Raw genomic sequence first — 21149 nt, forward strand, 5'->3', positions numbered from 1 at the left:
TGTGAAACACACACACACAGAATAAAATACTATTCTACAATAAAAAGGAAAGCTGTGACACATGCTACAACATGAATGAACCTCAAAAACATTATGCTAAATGAAGTAAGTGAGATACAAAAGGGCAAATATTATATGATTCTACTCATATAAAATATCTAGGATAGGCAAATTCACACATACAGTAGAATACAGGTTAGCAGGGGTAAAAAAAAAAAAAAAAAAAAAAAGTGGAGGCAATGAGGAGTTATCACCTAAACAGTACAGAATTTTTGTTTGGGATGATGAAAATGTTCTGAAAATAGACAGTAGTGATGATTATACAATATTCTGAATGTATTTATGTCACTTAATGGTACAATTTTATGTTCTATATATTTTACCACAATAAAAAGATTTTTTTCTTGTGTCAGCACACATTTACATCTGTTTTTCATCAAGCTTAAATATGGCCAATACCTTATTTTAATAGAATTTTATTAAAAGAACTGGCTAAATAAGTTCAATATGAACAGTCAACCTATATCAATTATTTTGAACACAAGAGAATAAATATTTGGATTACTGCTTATGGTTAGGATACAGAAACTTGCAGAGACTTTCACTGCTCCCACCTCAATAATTAGAACAAGTCAGCGTATAAAATCATCTCAGAGAGCCGAGATGCAAAGAAACATAAGTAAACTAAATTCCTACAGGAACAAGCCCTTTCCAGTAATGAAAGGAAGCTGGGGTCATGTTGAAAGGAAGAGTGAACCTGCTATAAAAGGGCAAAATCAGTCCAATGTTTAACAAACTTTTAAGGGGAGCATGGTGGCTGGCATGACAGATTAAAATCCTTAGCAGTCTCATTCCCAAAGCAAATCTGCACTTTCTCAAAAGGATGTTTTCCAAGAACTGGAGCTGCATCAGCAGAGTAGGGAGGTAAGGCTGCAAAATGCTGGGAACAGGGCAACAGAGCTAAGAGAAAGCATCCGCAAAAGACACAGGGCTTTCACCAAGTACAGCCACACCCACTACAGGATGGCATGAGGGTATCAGGTAAATGCTTTCTCCAGAAGAGAGGAGCGCCAGGGATGGAGCTAAGGAGAAGAGAAAATGCCTCAGCTGCTCAAAATCCCAGCAGCTGGGCTGTGAAATGGCAAGACTTCTTACAGTTTTATGAACTGTTGGCTGGGCTGTAAAGCATGAAGATTTCTGGAGTCTCAGAAGTGCTGAGATTCTAAGACATAATGAAGAGAGAGTCTTGATTCTACACTCAAAACATCTGATACCACTGGTGAACTAAATAAAACTAAAGCTGCAACAGAGTCCAGACTCAAATCAGGCTGTTTTCCTAGTAGTATTGTATTTCAGCTTTTCTCCTTCAACTACGTCATAAAGGTCTATTTATGTAAATGAATGCTATGCATCATCCTTTTAAATGACTGTACCATGCAGCAGAAATGTTTTATACTACCTTTTTCATTACAGACTATTAAGACATTTATCTAAGGATAAGATTTAAGAAATTAATTTATTTTACTGTTTCATCAACAACCTTGTTAAGTGAAATTGTTTCCTTCCCTGCAAATGCACAGAGAGGAGGAATACCACTGCTAACAATATGAAATAAGGAGCTAGTAGTTTTATAGACCACTGCATATGTAGCATCAGCGCAAATGTCAACAGTTTTAAAAAGTCAAATAATGTTTCAGTATTATAAAAATTAAGTTTTGACCTTGCAGGCTTCCTAAAAGTGTTTCAGGATCATGGATCACACTGTGAGTTCTGCTAGGTTAGCTTTCCAAACTTCATTCCAATTAACTTATCTTAGCAAACTGAATATTAGTAATTCAATAAGGTTAATGGTCAGCTATTAATAACAGAAATCACATAATCAAAATTACCAATTGCTAAGCACAGAAGAAGAGAAAATTTAGAGGGTGAAAGATAAATTTGGGATTGAACCTACTAGAGCAAACTTAAATGAATCTACAACTCAGAAGAAAAAGTCACTTTAAAGTATAGATATGATTCGTATTTCTGTAAATAATTTTCAATTCTCAGTGATACCAATAGGTATGCATATAAATAAACTCTAATTATACCTTGGGGTAATTTTTAATGAGTGATTCACATTAGGCATTTACTCAGCTCTTGAAAGAACTTATGTACTAATAAAAAATAAAAATAAAAAATAAAGTATAGATCTGAGAATAATTTTTTTTAATGTTTGTTTATTTTGTGTGAGAGAGAGAGAGTTAGTAGTTAGTTAGTTAGTTAGTTAGTTAGTTAGTTGGGGAGGGGCAGAGAAAGGAGGAGACACAGAATCCAAAGCAGGCTCCAGACTGAGCTGTCAGCACAGAGCCCAATGCAGGGCTTGAACTCATGAGCTATGAGATTGTGACCTGAGCCACCCTGGCGCCTCCTGAGAGTGACAGTTACAAAACTGATGAAAGCCGGGAAGAATGTGTGTGATAAGAGGAAAGGTCAGAAATGTGACGAATGCAAACAACTATTAAGTGGATAAAGGGAAGTCATCAAAACACTTCCAGAAAGAATGAATCAGACACAAATTGTGACAAATGAAGAATGTCAGTGACCATCAGAGCCAATCCATTTTATGGTTAACGAAACTTGAAGAGGCTCAAAAAAAAAAAAAAGATTTGGCCAAGTCCCTGAAAGTGAGAGCATTAGGTCTTAAATGCTACTTTAGTGATACCAACTGAGTTTTCTTTCCATAGTACCAAATATCCAGAGAGTAAGGAAGCAATTCTTTAGTTTTCCAGCTGGAGAATTAAAGCCTAGCTTCAGGGACAGATATCAAGGAGAAAATAACATGTATATCTCCACTCCCCCTAAACCCTGCTCCTCTTATTAGTCTATCACGTGTTCCGGTTGTCTTCATATCCCACAAATCAATGCATCACCCAAACCTGTAGGTTCTTCATTCAAAATAGTTCCAGAGTCTGACCAGGGACTCTGTTTAGCACCTAAACTGCTAAAATCTAAACTCAACCTCAATCATTTCTTTGCCTAGAATATTCAGAGCATCTTAACTGATCTTCCTGGTCCCACCTCACCACCTTCCTGATCCACTGACCACTGGGTATTTTATAAGTAGCAACCAGAGCATATATAACTAAATCATAAATAACATCATCTCTCTTCTTCAAAATCCTCCAACAATTGGCACCTTACTCAACAGTTAACCTCAAAGTCTTTAAATGGCTTACTAGGCCCTAAATGATATGTCTGCCATTCCCCTTTTTAACCTCCTCTGCGCCCACCTACTCCTTTCTAGCAGCACAGCATAGTCTCTTTGTTGATCCTGCCTTTGTACTTGCTCTTCCTTGGCCTGGAATGCACTTCTCCCAGATATTCTCACTTCCCTCTGGGTGCTACTCAGACAATGTTTCCCTGGTCACCCTATATAAAAGTGACAACTCTATACCCAGGTTACCCTCTATTCCCCTTACTTGTTTTAATTGCCTCCATAGCCTTTCTGCTTAACATTCTAAATACTGGTTTGTTGCTGATTCCCTCCACTAGAATTTAATCTTCTTGAGCGCAGGGACTTAATGTTTTGTTCATTGTTGTATTTAGTCCAAAACCCAGGATTTAGTACAAAACCTGGCACTTAACAAGCACCAAACCTACCAAATGAATGAATGAATGAAAGTAATTAACAGATATTAGTAATCTTTTTTAACTGAAAATCTTTCCATTTGAAGTCAATTTATTAACTGGCAAAGTTTTAGATCACTGTCCCATTATGATGGCTCTGCTTTGGCTTTCCCTTTTACGTTAAGAAGTTTCATTCATTTATTCATTCATTCATTCATTCATTCATTCAATAAACACTCACATAAAGCCCTATCACGTCCTAGGTAATATGAAGCACTGAAGGCAGAAAGATAAATAAAACATGAATTCTGCCCACAAGAAATTTAGTCTTGGAGAGGTACTATATCATTTCCAGAATAATAAAGTTGTAGTACTTCAGTGAGGGTAACTTCAGGTTAATACACTAAATGTTAAAACTATTACAAAAGTCAAACAATTCATTCAACAAAGAAAATTCTCAAATTGTACTTTTTATGAAAACTACTTCACCAATTTGACAACTTATGTAAAATTTAATTTGATTGGTTGAAAAGATCAAGACCTTTAGTTCACTGTATTGGTCTATGAAATGACATCCCTACTCATCTTTAATCATTACCACTTGGATTCAGTAACATATTAGACAAAACCTAAACCAGTCACCAAGAAGCCTCTAACAGACTTATTAATGTTGCATCTAATACATTCATTGGTATAAATAATCCCCAAATCGTTCTGGCTTTCCACCAGAATGTTATTTTTTTTAAACATGTATTTTTGCTTACATTGTTGGGAAATACATTAAAATTCAAAATATGATTAAAATCTGATTTAAAAATCACTCAAAATGTAGATACTTTCCATCACAAAAAACAATAAATTGATTTGCAGATGATAAATCCCCACAGAAAAGGCATTTGTTTGAAACAGCTGTTTGGTTTCAGTGAATTCAGAAAGTCATCTATTAGAAATGTCATATGATGCTTTTGATTATAATGGTCTTACTCACAGCAGAACCAAGAGAGCAATTGTAATCATGAGGTAGTGTCTCATTTTGATACACAAATGGTTATACACAAAAAGGAAAAGGCTCACTGAAAAAGCAGCAAAGATTTGAAAACAAAAAGGTATCTGAAAAATGTAATACTTCATTAATTTTTATCTATTTCTTTGTAAATGGATCAAATTATTATTTACTCCAGCTAAACTAATTTTACCAAATTTTCTGTGATTAAAAAATACTTTATACTGTAAAACTAGTTCACTGACAGATGTAAATTTTAATTTTTTTATTTTATGTAGGCTCCATGCCCAGTGTGGGGCTTGAACTCACTACCCAGAAATCAAGAGTCATAGGCTCTACTGACTGAGCCAGCCAGGCACCCCTACAAACTGTTTTTAAAACACTTGCTCTGCCAATTATCTCCTACTCTTGAAAATCAACCATCTTTGATGGCTAGTGAGTAAATTATTACTACTCTAAAAAAAAACTGAAAGTCTTCCACTATAATTCAAAAATGGGTGGCTCAGTCAGTTAAGCATCCGACTTTGGCTCAGGTTATGATCTCATGGTTCATGGGTTCGAGCCCTGCGTCAGGCTCTGTGCTGACAGCTCAGAGCCTGCTTCGGATTCTTGTCTCCCTCTATTGCTCTGCTCCTCGCCCACTCATGCTCTCTCTCTTAAGAATAAATAAAACATTAAAAAAAAAAAAGGCAATTTAAATTACTATTCTGTATCTCAGTTAAGTGATAAGAGCTCCTAATCATGGGTTTGCATATAAGTACTGTACTTCTCAAAGTAGATCTATAGAAAGGTTGAGTTGACTACTGATTATTCTGGGCTTCAAATTACATTACTCCCTTGAAAACTAACACTTTTAAGCAATAAAGGAAGCACTGGGAGTTTACAGCTTTGTGTAGTATCCAACCTATCTTCTCTCTAGAGTAATCCAGATTATTCTATTTGGTGAGGAGTCAACTAGTGGTAATATTAGAACAATAGTTTCGAAGTTCTTCTTGAGGAAGATAAAGTAGTTTAAATAAAATGTTTCCCAAGAATTAGAGAACAGTATCCCTAAAAGGCTTTATTTTTAAATTCAGAAAATAATGGCACAGAAACTAATGGAAACAAACTGATCTAGGCACTTTTCAATTGCAATATCAGACAAAGTAACTACATTTACACTCCTGATTCATATTTGGCCACAAACTCAAAGGTCATTCTTTACAACTTCCATTCACTTGAATGCAATATTCAAATGGATCAAGTCAGACTGTGTTACTTTCATACCCCTCACAGTTCTCAATCCCACCACCCTCTCTACCTCCACTGCTAAGCCTTAGTTTAAACCATGATTATTGATTATCTAAATCATTACAACAAGTCTCATAAATAGTTTCCCTGGTTCTTTCAAAAGATTAATAAAATAGGTAAACCTCTGGCAATCCTGGCAAAGAGAAAAAAATAGTGAACAACAGTGGAAAATAATTAGGTACCATTTTGTAAAGTTAAATATTACATACCCAATGATGCTGTAATTCTGGGTTATTTCAATGTTTTTATTTTATTTTTGAGACAGAGACAGAGCACAAGTGGGGGAGGGTCAGAGAGAGAGGGAGACACAGAATCTAAAGGAGGCTCCAGGGTCTAAGCTATCAGCAGAGCCTGACGCAGGGCTTGAACTCATGAACTGTGAGATCATGACCTGAGTCGGATGCCTAACCAACTGAGCCACTCAGGTGCCCCTGATCCTGTAATTCTTTTTCTGGGCACATATCCAGAGAAATTTTAATACATGTTTACCCAGAAATATGAACAGAAATGCTCACAGCAACATGTCTGTAACAGCGTAACACTGGGAACGACCCAAATGTCTATAGTCAGGAAAATGGATAAATTCTGATAAATCTGCAGAATGTAAGACTATATACAGTGGTAAAAATGAATAAACTACAACTATACGTGACTAGAACAAGTATTAACAATACTATATCAAATCAAAAAAGCAAATCCAGAAGACTACCATTTAGCATACTCATTTTATAAACAAAACCAAGAAAAAAAGATAACACTGTTTATATAAATGTAAATATAACAAAATTTTTATGAAACATAAAAGACTGAAATACAAATTTCATTCTGACATTATTCCAGCATTTAGAGAAGGAGAACACACAGGAAGATATAACAGTTGGTAATGTTTGAGAAGCTGGATTCACAGATATTACTTTACTGATATATACATACACTCTAGATAAGATCATGCACAGACCAGTGAAAATAATGTATCATGAGCCACAAACTGTGATTAACACAATTCTGTGCAAATTGGTGGGGAAATGTTAATTAAGTTTAGGGGGGAAAGTAGGAATGAAAGGAGAGGCATAATTAAAAACTGAGTGGATTAAAAATCTTACAAGAGAATAAGTGAAAATATTTTAATAATAAAAAGGATGCAGAGCTAGAGTCAAAAGGACTAATGTTTCTTCCCCTGTCCTGCCACTAAGTAGTTGTGTAATCTCAGGCTAGTCACTTAACACATGTGCTTCCAAAATGGACTATGCTCAGAAGGATTTCTTTCTTCCCTTCTTTTCTGAAACAAATGGTCTATATATAATGTTATCAGGTATGAAATCTGGTCACTTCTGGAATATGTACGATTCCATTCTGGGCTTCCCTTCTTTTCCTAATCAATGAACATTATCTAAGATCTGTCGTTACACTGTTGTGCACACAAACAAAACTAAAACACCTAACTGATCATCCCAGCAGATTCTCTTCATAACTTCTATTAATTATTACAACCACTAAACTGAAATTTAAAATACATATAACCTGGGAGAATAGTTTTTATCTGATATATGTTTGCTCAATAAATGTTCCTACAAAAAATCATATTAACACCAATCATAGAAGACAAGTTTAACTAGGTTATGCTACAATAACAGACACTAACAAATCTTGATGTCTTAAAATAACTAAGATTTTATTCCTTTATGCTATATGCTAATTGAGAGCTGACTGGAGATCTCTAAGTCTTCAAGAAGCTAGGCTAAAGTAGCAGCTACCATAGGAAGGTGACAGTGTGGAAAACCATATACTACTTTTTTAAGTTTATTTATTTATTTTGAGAGAGACAGAGACATCATAAGCAGGGGAGGGGCAGAGAGAGAAAGAGACAGCGAGGCAGAGAGAGAGAGACAAAGAGAAAAGAATCTTAAGCAGGCCCGCATTGCCAGCGAAGAGCCCAATGCTAGGCTCAAACTCACAAAACCATGAGATCATGACCCTGAGCCAAAACCAAGAGTCAGATGCTCAACTGACTGAAACATCCAGGTGCCCCAAGTACATACTGACTATTAAAGTTTCCATCTAGGAGTATCACACACTTGTTCTACTCAAACTTCATGGCTAAATCAAGTCACGTGGCCATGCCTACTTTTAATTTGGCAAGAATATCTACCAGATACCCAAGAGAAGAGTAAGAATACTTATGAACAATTTTCACAATTTCACAATTTGGAAACATCAAATGAAATGCTAACATACTACAATGTACTAAAAATTCAAGATTACAAAGAAAGAATCAATATACTAGGTTTTTAAAAGATTTACCAACATATACATGTCATCAAATTGGGGCACCTAGGCAGCTCAGTCATTAAGCATCCAACTTTGGCCCAGGTCATATCTCACAGTTTGTAAGTGAGCTTGAGCCCTACTTCAGGTAAAACATGAGCTCCCAGTGAGCCCTGCTTCTCTCTCTCTCTCTCTCTCTCTCTCTCACTTGCACCCTCTCTCTCAAAAAAAAAAAGTGGATGGATATCCAACAATCAAAACTGAAACAGGAAGAAACAAAATTTAAACAGACCAATTGCCAGCAAAGAAATTAAAGTCATAATCAAAAAACTCTCAACAAACAAAAGTCCAGGACCAGATGACTTCACAGGCAAATCCTACTAAAGATTTAAAGAAGAGTTAATGCTTATTCTTTTCAAACTATTCCAAAAATAGAAAAGGAAGGAAAACTTCTGAATTCATTCCATGAGACAAGCATTACTCTGATACTAAAACCAGATAAAGACAACACTACAAAAGAGAACCACAGGCCAATATCCTTCATGAACAAGTGCAAAACTCCTCAGCAAAATACTAGCAAACCAGATCCAACAATACATTATAAAAATCATTCACCATGATCAAGTGGGATTTATTCCTGGATTCAATCTTCACAAATCAATCAATGTGATACATCACATCAATAAGATAAAGGAGGAGTACCTGGTTGGCTCAGTTGATGGAGCATGGTACTCTTGATCTCAGGGTTGTAAGTTTGCGCCCCATGTTGAGTGTTCAGATTACTAAAAATAAAATCTTCAAAAAAATAAATAAGAGAAAAGCTAAGAACCATATGATTATTTCAATAGATGTAGAAAAAGCATCTGACAAAGTACAGCATCCATTTATGATAAAAACTCTCAACAAAGTAGTTTCAGAAGGAAAAATAACTCAACATTATAAGGGCATATACGAAAAACACACAGCTAGTATCATCCATCCTAAATGAGAAAAAAAAAAAACAACAACAGAGCTTTTCCTCTACAGTCAGAAATAAGACAAGGATGTCCACTGACACCACTTTCATTCAACACAGTATTGGAAGTCCTAGACCCAGGAATCAGACAACAACAACAACAAAAATTAAGTAAAAGTCATCCGAACTGGTAAAGAAGTAAAACTTGCACTGTTTGTAGATGGCATGATACCATATACAGAAAACCCTAAAGACTCCACCGAAAAACTACAAGAACTACAAGAACTGATAAACAACTTCAGGAAAGTTGCAGAATACAAAACCAATATAGAGAAACCTGTTGCATTTCTATACGTTAATAACAAAGCAGTAGAGAGCGAAATTAAAAACACAGTCCCAGGGTGCATGGGTGGCTCATCAGGTTGGGCGTCCGACTTCGGCTCAGGTTATGATCTCGCGGCTCAGGGGTTCAAGCCCCACATCGGGCTCTGTGCTCTTCAGAGCATCCTTCAGATTGTTTCTCCCTCTTTCTCTGCCCCTCCCCCACTCACACTGTCTCTCTCTCTCTCAAAAATAAACAAATATAAAAAAAATTTTTTAAGTCCCATTTACTACTGCATCAAAAAAAACTAACCAAAAAGGTAAAAGACCTGTACTCTGAGAACCATAAAACACTGATGAAAGAAAGTGAAGACAACACAAAGAAATGACAAGATATTCCATGCTCATGGACTAGAAGAACAAGTATTGTTAAAATGTCTGCACTACCAAAGGCACTCTACAGATATAATGCAATCCCTATCAAAATACCAACAGCATTTTTCACAGAATTAGAACAATCCTAAAATCTGTATGGAATCACAGAAGATCCTGAATAGCCAAAGCAATTTGGACAAAGCAAAGCTGGAGGCATCACACACAATTCCAGACTTCAAGTCATATTACAAAGCTACAGGAATCAAAACAATATGGTACTAGCACAAAAATAGACACACAGATCAATAAAACAGATTAGAAAATTCAGAAATGAACCCACAATTATATAGTCAATTAATCTTCTACAAAGCAGGAAAGAATATGCAATGAGGAAAAGTCTCTTCAAGTGGTCATGAGAAAAATGGACATCTATAGCCAAAATAATGAAACTGGGCCACTTTTTTGCACCATACACAAACATAAATTCAAAATGGTGTAAAGACCTAAATTTGAGACTTGAAACATGAAAATCCTGCAAGAGCGCTCAGGCAGTAATTTCTCTGACATTGGTTGTAGCAAGGTCCCTCTAGATGTGTTGCCTAACAAAACTAAATAAAAGACAATCTGCTGAATGGGAGAAGAGACCTATAAATAACATATCTGATAAAGGGTTAGTATCCAAAATATATGAAGAACTGATACAGCTCGACATCTAAAACACCAATAATCTAATTAAAAATGGCAGAAGGCATGAACAGGTATTTATTCAGGAAGACATACAGATGTCCAATAGACATATGAAAAGATACTCAACATCACTCATCATTAGGGCAATGGACATCATAACCATAATGAGACATCACCTCAAACCTATAAGAATGGCTAAAATCAAAAACTCAAGAAACACCAAGTGTTGGCAAGGATGTGGAGAAAAAGGAACCCTTATACACTATTGGTAGGAATGCAAACTGATGCATCCACTGTGGAAGACACTGTGAAGTTTCCTCAAAAAATTAAAAATAGACCCTATGATACAATAATTGTGCTACTAGGTATCTGCCCAAAGAATATAAAAACAGTAATTCGAAGGGATATATGCGTCCCCATGTTTATTGGAATATTTACAATACTCTATGGAAGCAGCCCAAGCGTCCATCATATAGGAATGGATGAATAAGTGGTGTGTATATGTGTGTGTGTGTGTTTGTGTGTGTGTGTACAATATACAACATACAATGAAATATTATTCAGCCATAAAAAAAGAATGAAATCCTGCCATTTGCAAAAACATAGATGGAGCTAGAGAGTATAATGCTAAGCAAAATAATCTAGTCTGGGAAAGAGATATTATGTGATTTCACTCATGTGTGGAATTTAAGAAACAAAGGGTAAAAAAGAGAGACAGACAGACAAACCAAAGAGACTCTTAACTACAGAGAACAAACAGATGGATGCCAGAAATGAGGTTGGTGAGGGGATTGGTGAAACAGGTAAAGGGGATTAGGAGTGCAATTGTCGTGAGCACTGAGTAATGTATGGAACTGCTGGATAACTGTACTGTACACCTTAAATGAATATTGCACTGTATGTTAACTACACTGGATTAAACAGATTTAACAACATAAAAATTCAAAAAGCAAATAAAGAAAAGGCCAAATGACCAAATCTCCATCAAAATTCTGGAAGAAGAAGCAAAACAATCTATAACCCTCAATAAGTATAAAGAAATTTCAGGGAAATATTCACTTTTTTCCCTAAAATCTAAGTATTGTCAACTAAGACATTCATATTATCCATATAGCTGATCAATAAATCCTCTACTACAAATAAGAAACAGGAATAGAAAGATGTCCCCAAATCTCTCATTTTGGAAAACAGTCTTAAATTATTTGAATTAAACTGAGGGGGGAGATAGCCTGCAATAAAGGGTATAACGATAGGAATGACATGCATGCCAATAAGGTGTACCATGATGAAGGTAAGGGCCCGAAACTGGGAAAGGTATAGGCCAGGGTTACGCCTCTAACTACTGGAAAGAAAGTATATTGCAATCAAAATAGCTAGAAGACTTGGAAACCCTCTGGGTAGCTCTGTATCAAGGATTAATAATACACTAATAATTAAAGTACACTGAAGTACAGGGTTCACTCTGTGAGCACAATGAAGGTAGAAAGGAAAGGTAAGCTTAAATGCTTAATTAAATGTTATACATGACAGGTAAGACCTGATATCCTGAGAAGTATGATGAATGGATCTGGATTCTTCCCTGGAATAGATTTATACAAGAGTTAGTGAAAAGCTAGGGAGATAAGGCATATTCAGCCTCACAAACAATGGAACTCGAACTGAACCAGAAAGCCCAAATGAAGCCTCACATATATAACTTTTAGAAGAGTATTAAATAATCGGTGATGCTATATTAATATCAGCTTAAGTATCACAATATCTGAGTAGCTTCAGATGCCAAAAATAATCAAAATAAGTTCCTTCCCTTCATAAGGTAATTGTCATGACTTTTGACCTTTACAACTGTATCTTCAAGCATGTTCATTAATTAAAACATTTATTGAACATACAGTATATAGAAATCCTGTTTGAAACTAAGGACAAAGAAACAAAAGACTATTACTGGCCTAGAGGTGAGAATCTAGAAAAGCAGGTAGTGACAATGAAGTGTAATGATGATGTAATCTCAAGCAGCTATGGGAGAACAGATAAGGGAGGACCTCCGATAGAAGATACAGAGAACAAAGAAAGGCCCAGCACATTGCAGAGGTTCAGTAACTACTAAATGAGGACTGGCCTTACCTCCAGGACTTTAGTCTCCAGGACTAATAATATTTTGACCAGTGTTATTAGTCACATATTAGTCAAAAGACAGCAATCACACCAGCAATTTTAGCAAGAATTTAGTATACACTGTTAACCAGCAATTGAAGAACTGAAAAGGCAAAAATGAGGACTCAGATAATCACAAAGATAGTAATTACAGGAAGCAGCTAGGACCCTCAGAGCTGAGGGGGGGGCGAGGGGGAAGAAGTGAATTACTAAAACTCAGTGGTTTGGAAAAACCCTATAAAACTGGGGTCCAGATCTCTGAAAATAAAGCACTCTTCAAAGAACACTAAGAACCAAGAACTTGTAGGAGGGTCCCTGCAAAGCTAAGACAGAGATAACTGATAGGGAACAAAAGGCTAGCTGATGGGATCTAGAAGGAGATTTGATGAGGGTTCTGAGTGTGAAAAATGCAAAATGGAGCCACTTGCCACTCCTATTCCTGCCAGGGTGAATTCCTGTTGCTATGAAGATATTGATAGGGAGAAGTAAACATAAAGGAGCAAATCCCTTATGCCTCCTCTTGCTTTCCTATTTCCCATTCTCCTATTAGCCGAATTTAATAGATAACCAGGTGGCAAAAGAGAAACACAGTTTGTAGGGTCTCAGCTTCTACACTACAAAAAGTTTCAAAGGAGAAGTACGAGGCTGACAGAAAACACTCTAAAAGCCAGGACCACCTATATAATTTCTCCTTTCTAGGTACTTAAGATAATATTCTGCAAATATTTAGAACCAGAAAACTCTAGTTAAATTAGGCTATTTGATTTTTCTAATGACCTCTGGGGAAATTATATAAATAATGAACACTAAAATAAGGGCATCTATTTTAATACTCCAAACTTTAAACTCTCATGTATTCTAAAAATCATCACAAGATTAATGTGGATTAATGAAAGGTCCGAATTGCTAAAATCTTAGATGAATGCTATTTTATTACTTCAAAGCGTAAGTAGCTTTTTCTTTTAAACCAAATCTTTTCCTAGTGATTAAATTTAATGTTTTTATCGCCTGAGGGGCGCCTGAATGACTCAGTAGTTAAGCTCCAACTCTTGGTTTTGGATCAGGTCATGATCTCACCTTCCTGGGTTACAGCCCCGCCCACATCAGGCTCTGCACTGACAGTGGGAGCCTGCTTGGGATTCTCTGTCTCCCCTCTCTCTCTGCCCCTACCCACTTGTGCTGTCTCTCTCTCAAATAAATAAACTTAAGAAATTTTTTTTATTATTTTTATTGCCTGAAAAGTTCTGAATCTTCCTCTGGAATAGCTGACTTATAAAAACATCATTTCAACCATACCATATTCCACCAAATCTAAGATGTCATCAATTATAGAACACAGCACTAATTCCATAAACCACTAGGGTAAAAAAAAAATGCTGTAAGTTAAACTATGATTTCATGAGTTCTTTCAAGGACTTCTAAGAATTACTGAGAGAACTCTACCACATTAATAATCTAATGTACTACTTAAGGATATTACCTCAGAATATACTTTAATTTTTATTATCAACTTCTATTGTATCAATTCTTTAGTATTTTGGTTTCTTAAGCTTCTATTTTTATTTCCTTTGTAGTTTTATCTTATTTATTCAACAAATAGCACAAATATTAACCTTAGTTCATTTCTGTTCATTTTACACTGATGTGATAAATAATTTCATTCAACATTTACAAGCCTAAGGCAGGAGATGGGAGAGGTTGGGAAAGAATACAAGGGTTTTTTTGGATGGTCATGAAAATGTTCTAAAGACTATGGTGATGACTGCACAAATGTAAATATATTAAAAACCACTGAACTATATAAAATAATTATATTCAACAATGCTATTAAAATTATGAGAAATTCTACTTTCTTACATCAAAACAGTTAAACAAAATACAGCATATTTTTGAAATAACTGTAAGTAAATATATTAGAAGATTCTCAAGTTCAGGTGTCAGCCAATTTTATCTGTAAATTACTTAATAGTAAATATCTTAGGCTTTATAAGCCACATACAGTGTCTGTCAACTTTTTTTAAAACCACCTTTAAAAATGTAAACCCATTCTTAGCTTTAGGCCTATAACTTGTTGAACCCTGTTCTAATCGCATGACAGTTTTTTTTCTTTCAGAAAAAATGTAAATAACAAAAAAATTGTTTTCCAGAACACAAGCTGTCAAGGGGCACCTGGGTAACTTAGCTGAATGTCTGACTCTTGATTTTGGCTCAGGTCATGATCCCAGAATCATAGGATCAAACCCTGTGTTGATCCCGTGCTTAAGCATGGAGCCTGCTTAAAATTCTCTCTCTCTCTGCCCTTCCCCCATCTGCACGTGCTCTCTATCTCTCTAAAAATAAAAAATATAAAAATGAAATTTTAAGTGTTAAAGAAACCAAAAAACAAATAAAGCAGTCAAATGTAGCCCACAGTGATGACAATACTAATGTGGAGACACTAAACACAAGAGCAGTTTTAGTTTTCAAGAAATTCATTTCACCACTCATGTATTGCTGCTGTAGGGGACAAGGGGGAGGTGAATACTAACAAAAATTATTTCCACACCATAAACCAAATGTTCTAGATATATTTTCTCAGCATCCAAGGTATATTAGCCAAAAAAGACAAACTTCAGACATTTATCATTAATAACGCATGCTATTCATTCCCAAAAGATCCTGAGAGGACAAGGACTCACTGATGTATACCCTATACATCTAATCAAAATTCACATTATTTCCAGTTATGCAAGGAGATAAACACATCAATTAGTTTTACTAATTAGAACTACCAGTACAGACTTTTTCAATTGGAGTTCCACGGAATCCTAGAACTCCATGAAGCACCACTTAATCAAGAGATGGTGACTTAAAAAATAATTGTTTTTTGAACTTTGTGCACTGAGAGAGAGGTCACAGTGTTGCAAGGTGATCAAGCAGGTTCACTAGCAGCTTCCTGTCAGCTCCTTAAGGAAGTGCAATTTTCAGAAATTCCATGTAAACTGAGTCACATCAGAGTATTTACTCTTACATGTGTGACTTCTCTACTCAGCATAAAGACTCTGAGATTAATCCACACTGTCGTGTGCATCCAGTTTCTTTTTGTTGCTGAAGAGTATTCCACTGTATGGTTATACCACATGTTCTTCATCGGCCTTTTAATGAACACTTGAGTTATGTACAGTTTCTGAATACTGTGATTAAAGTTCCAATGAACATTCTGGTTCACATCTTTTTGCTGGGTCATGGGTCTCTTTAATTTTCTAAGGAACAGTCAGTTTTCCAAAGGGGGTGTTATCAGTTTTATATCCCCACCAGCAATGTAAATAAAATGTTCTGGTTTACTCCATGTCACCATAAACACTGGTTTTCTCTATCTTTTTTTAATTCTAGCCATTCTGATGACATGTCATTTTCATTTGTATTTTCATAGTGACTAACAATGTTGACCACCTTTTCACATGCTTAGGATCCATTCATATAGCTTCTTCAAATCTTTTGTCCATTTTAAATAGAGACTTTTCTATGTGGGGGCCCTGTGTATTACATATATATTACAAATAGATTTTTTTTGTTCTACGGTTTGCCTTCGGCTCTCTTTTGTTCCTTTTATTTTATGGTTGGTTCTCCATGTCCTGAAATTTTTAGGACCAGTAAATCACAAATTATTTTCCTGTATTTTTCTTCTGTAAGGTTTATATTTTTAGCCTTACAATTTAATACCATTAACCATTGTCAATAGCTTGTTGTATCTGGTGTGAGATAAGGATAACTGTTCATTTTTTTAAATGGATTTTTTTTTTTTGGTCTACTTGTTGTATCAGGGAGGTCTGAGAGAGGTGTATTAAATGCACAACTATAATTGTGGAGTTGTCTATTTTTTCTTTTAGTTCAATTTTTATGCTATATATTTTGAAGCTATGTAATTAGGTGTATACAAATTAGAACTGTTATATCTTCCTAATGAACTGAACCTTTTAACATTATCCCTTTTTATCTCCAGTAATGTTTCTTGGCTAAAACCACTATATCTCCTATTAGTATAGTCAAAAGAGCCATTTCTTAGTTAACATTTGCATGACACATTTTTTCCCCCTTTTTTGACCCTGAACTTGGGTTTATGCTTTGTAAGCAGCATATAGTTGGACTTTGTTTTTATTTATATCTGTCTTATCATGGGGGCATTTAGTCCATTTGCATTCAATTATTGATGTAGTTGAGTTTAAGTCTACCCCATTTGTCCCCTTGTTTTCTGTCCTTTGATTCTACCTTTCTTTTCTATTAAATATTTATTATTCTATGTAATTTGAGAGAGACCGAAAGATCGTGAGTGAGGAAGGGGCAGAGAGAGTAACAGAATCCAAAGCAGGCTCCAGGCTCTGAGCTGTCAGTGCAAAGCCCAACATGGGGCTCAAACCCACGAACTAACTGTGAGATCATGACCTGAGCTGAAGTCATACACTTAACTAACTGAGCCACCCCAGACACCCCTATTTACTTCTTTTTGCTATTGCTGTCATGTAATTTACTTCCACATGTTATAGTATTTTCCAATATAACATTTCCAATGGAAAACTGGACATTGTTAGAATTGCTGGTTTAAGAAGTTAATAGCCTTGCCCATCATATTTAGCTACTCCACCACTCTTCATTCCATCATGCTTCTGAGAATTTTTTAAATAATTTTTTTCATTGTTTATTCATTGAGGGAGAGGGAGAGGGAGAGGGAGAGGGAGAGGGAGAGGGAATATCCCAAGCAGGCTCCAACTATCAGCACCCACAGAGCCCGACATGGGGCTCAAACTCACAAAATGCAAGATCATGACCCAAGCTGAAACCAAGAGTCAGACACTAACCAACTAAGTCACCCAGGAGCCCCTGAGAATTTTTTTCTTTTTAAAAAAAATTTTTTTTATGTCTTTTTTTTATTCTGAGAGAGTGAGCAGGGGAGGGGCAGAGAGAGAGGGAAACACAGAATCCGAAGCAGGCTCTAGGCTCTGAGCTGCCAGCACAGAGCCTGATGCGGGGCTCGAAACCATGGACCGTGAGATCATGACCTGGGCCAAAGTTGGACACTCAATCGACTGAGTGACCCAGGCACCCCGATAATTTTTTTCTTTAGCCTGGTGAACTTCCTTAATATTTCCTGAAGTGTGGATATGCCACACTTCTATCAGCTTTTGTTTATTCAAGAATCTATTTATTTCATTTTTATTTTTTTATTTTTTATTTTTTATTTTAAAATGTTTTATTTATTTCTAGGAGAGAGAGAGAGACAGCGTGAGCAGGGGAGGGTCAGAGAGAGAGGGAGTCACAGACTGAAACGGGCTCCAGGCTCTGAGCTGGCAGGCAGCACAGAGCCCGACGCGGGGCTCGAACTCACGAACCGCGAGATCATGACCTAAGCGAAAGTCGGGCACTTAACCGACTAAGCCACCCAGGCGCCCCTCATTTTTATTTTTGAAGGATATTTTCACTGAGTATAGAATTACTTGTCAGTTTTTTATTTCACTGCTTTAAAGGTGTCATTCTACTGTTTTCTGACTTACATAGTTGATTGAAAAGTCAATTTTGAAATTTCTTATTTCTCTGTAAGTAATATGTCTTTTGCCCCTTCTGTGTTTTAATATTTTTTTTTGTTTACATGTGGGTTTCAGCACTGTGATCTAGAACTATGTGCTCAGGAAAATAACAGCAACAGTAGACAGACACAGTAATAATTCCTACTATTAAACTGTTGACTACTTAATAAATAGAATAGTTATTTATTTTGGTTTTTGGTGCTATAAAAAGTTTCCAAAGCACTAAGGCGAAGTGTTTGTTATTTATCCTGTTTTGGATTCAATGAGTTTCCTCTATCAGTGGTATGAGGTCTTAACAATTTTGAAAAACTGCCATTATTTCTTCATATACTGCTTCTGCTCCCTTCCCCTATCCATTTCATCAATGTCTTAATCTGTTCAGGCTGCTATAACAAAATACCATAGACTGGACAGCTTACAAATAACAGAAATTTATTTCTCACAGTCTGGAAGTTAGAAGTCTGAGATTAAGATGCCACATGATCATGTGAGAGCCCTCTTCTGTGCTGCAGACTCCTGACTGCATTCTCTCCTGATGAAAGGGGTGAGGGAGCTTTCTGGGGAGCTCTTTTATACAAGCATTATTTCCATGCACGAAAGTTCCACCCTTATGACCTCAGCACATCCTCAAAACTTCACCTCCTAATACCATCCCAATGAGCATTAGGATTTCAACATGAAATCTAGGGAAACAAATATTCAGACCATAACACTCAGGAACTCCAATATACATATGTTAAATCATCTGGCCATGTTATACTTGTTTTTTATAATGTTCTGTTTCTTTCCATCTTACTTCCTTCTGCTTTAAAAATATCCTTGCAACAAACCTCTTGGTGGGTACTCTCAAGAAATACAGCAAACGGGGCGCCTGCGTGGCTCAGACGGTTGAGTGTCCGACTTTGGCTCAGGTCATGATCTCACAGTTCGTGGGTTCAAGCCTCGCTTTGGGCTCTGTGCTGACAGCTAGCTCAGAGCCTGGAGCCTGCTTCAGATTCTTTGTCTCCCTCTCTCTCTGACCCTCCCCTGCTCACACTGCCTGCCGCTCCTCCCTGCCTCTCCCTCTCTCAGAAATAAAACATTTTAAAAAATTTAAAGAGGGGCGCCTGGGTGGCTCAGTCGGTTGAGCGTCCAACTTCGGCTCAGGTCATGATCTCGCGGTTCGTGGATTCAAGACCCGCATCGGGCTCTGTGCTGACAGCTAGCTCAGAGCCTGGAGCCTGTTTCAGATTCTGTGCCTCCCTCCCTCTCTGATCCTCCCCCGCTCATGTTGTCTCTAGCTCTCTCTCAAAAATAAATAAAATATTTTTTAAAAAAAAATTAAAAAAAAAAAAAAGAAATACAGCAAGCATAAAGTTCAAAACCTACCTTGAAAAAAAAATTAAAATTAGCAAATTACTTCTCCCTTTCAGGGAAAATGCTGGCAATTCTGTACTACCTTCAGTCTCATCCATGAAAGCTTTCTAAATACATTTAAGAACTTATGAGGTCATCACAAACAGGAGATAGAACAAGGTATATAAGGAAGGTGCTTAATTTGCAAAAAGTATCAATTGGTTATGATAAAACCTTTTCCAGAAGCCAACTTTTGCCTTTTTGACTCAAATACTTTTGTCCGTTTAATAATCCTCTGACGTCTATATGTTATATTCATATTTATTATGTATTTATCCATAAACATTTTCATTACTTTTAATGTTTTTTAAATTTATTTTTGAGAGAGACAAGAGTGCAAGCAGGGGAGGGGCAGAGAGGGAGACACAGAATCCGAAGCCGACTCCAGGCTCTGAAGTGTCAGCACAGAGCTTATTGCTGGGTTTGAACTTACAAACTGTCAGATTATAACTGAGCCGAAGTTGAAGTCAGACACTTAACTGACTGAGCTACCCATGTACCCTTTTATCCAAAAACATTTATAAAGCTTTAAAATCTATCATTCAATATTAAATTAAAATCACTTTTCTCACCAAAGTGGAGATATGTATTAATAGCCATGTGTACATAATTCATTTACCAATTTACAGTTAAAATAATATGACACCACTGTATACATAGCCCTATGGAGTTTATAAGCAGTCTCATCTTATTTGATTTTTAAAATGATTCCATGAGGTAAAAAGGTATAACTACTTACCATTCCTGTTATACAAACGAGAAAACAAAAGCTCAAAACTTAAGTAACTCATCCAAGAGTCATTAAGCTACTAAGTAAATCCTGACAAAACAGAAATTCAAAATCTATGTGCTCTTTACGGTAATCTGCTCACAAATAAATTGGCTCATGTGCAGATTACAAGTGAAATACAAAAACTGTCTTTATAATTTTTAATTTTAATAAACTTACATAATATTCTGAGTAAAATAAGTCAAAGCATGTGTGATCATCAATTTCAAATGAAAAACCTCACCTTGGGGTGCCTGGGAGGCTCAGCGAGTTAAGCGTCCAGCTTCAGCTCAGGTCATAATCACAGTTCCTGAGTTTGAGCCTGCCCTGCATCGGGCTCTGTGCTGACAGCTCAGAGCCTGGAGTCAGCTTCAGATTCTGTGTCTCCCTCTCTCTCTGCCCCCCTCCCCTGCTCATACTCAGTCTCTCTCACTCAAAAATAAACATTAAAAAAAAAAAGAAAGAAAGAAAACCACACCTTAAAGCAATTTTAGCAATATCAAATTACCTATAAGGTAATAAATTTCATTTACTGTTAATAACAAAATGTGCTTAACAAATTCTTTCCAGGACATCTGGATGGCTCAGTCGGTTAAGCATCCAACTCTTGATTTTGACTCAGGTTGTTGTCTCCTGGTTCGGGGCTCCAGCCCCGCACAGGACTCTGCACCTACAGGGAGAAGCCTGCTTAGGCCTCTATCCCTCTCCCTTTCTTTCTGCCCCTTCCCATTCATACATACTCTCTCTCTCAAAATAACTAAACTTAAA

General features: G+C 36.3%; 1 protein-coding gene across 4 annotated transcripts in view; it reads right to left on the reverse strand.

Moving 5' to 3' along the window:
* CDK17 (cyclin dependent kinase 17) overlaps positions 1-21149 on the reverse strand; it is a 112503-nt gene that overhangs the window by 51648 nt on the left and 39706 nt on the right. The window lies entirely within an intron of this gene.

This window comes from Hyaena hyaena, unplaced genomic scaffold, assembly GCF_003009895.1.
Source record: "Hyaena hyaena isolate Hyena2069 unplaced genomic scaffold, ASM300989v1 scaffold_113, whole genome shotgun sequence".
Classification (NCBI taxonomy): domain Eukaryota; kingdom Metazoa; phylum Chordata; class Mammalia; order Carnivora; family Hyaenidae; genus Hyaena; species Hyaena hyaena.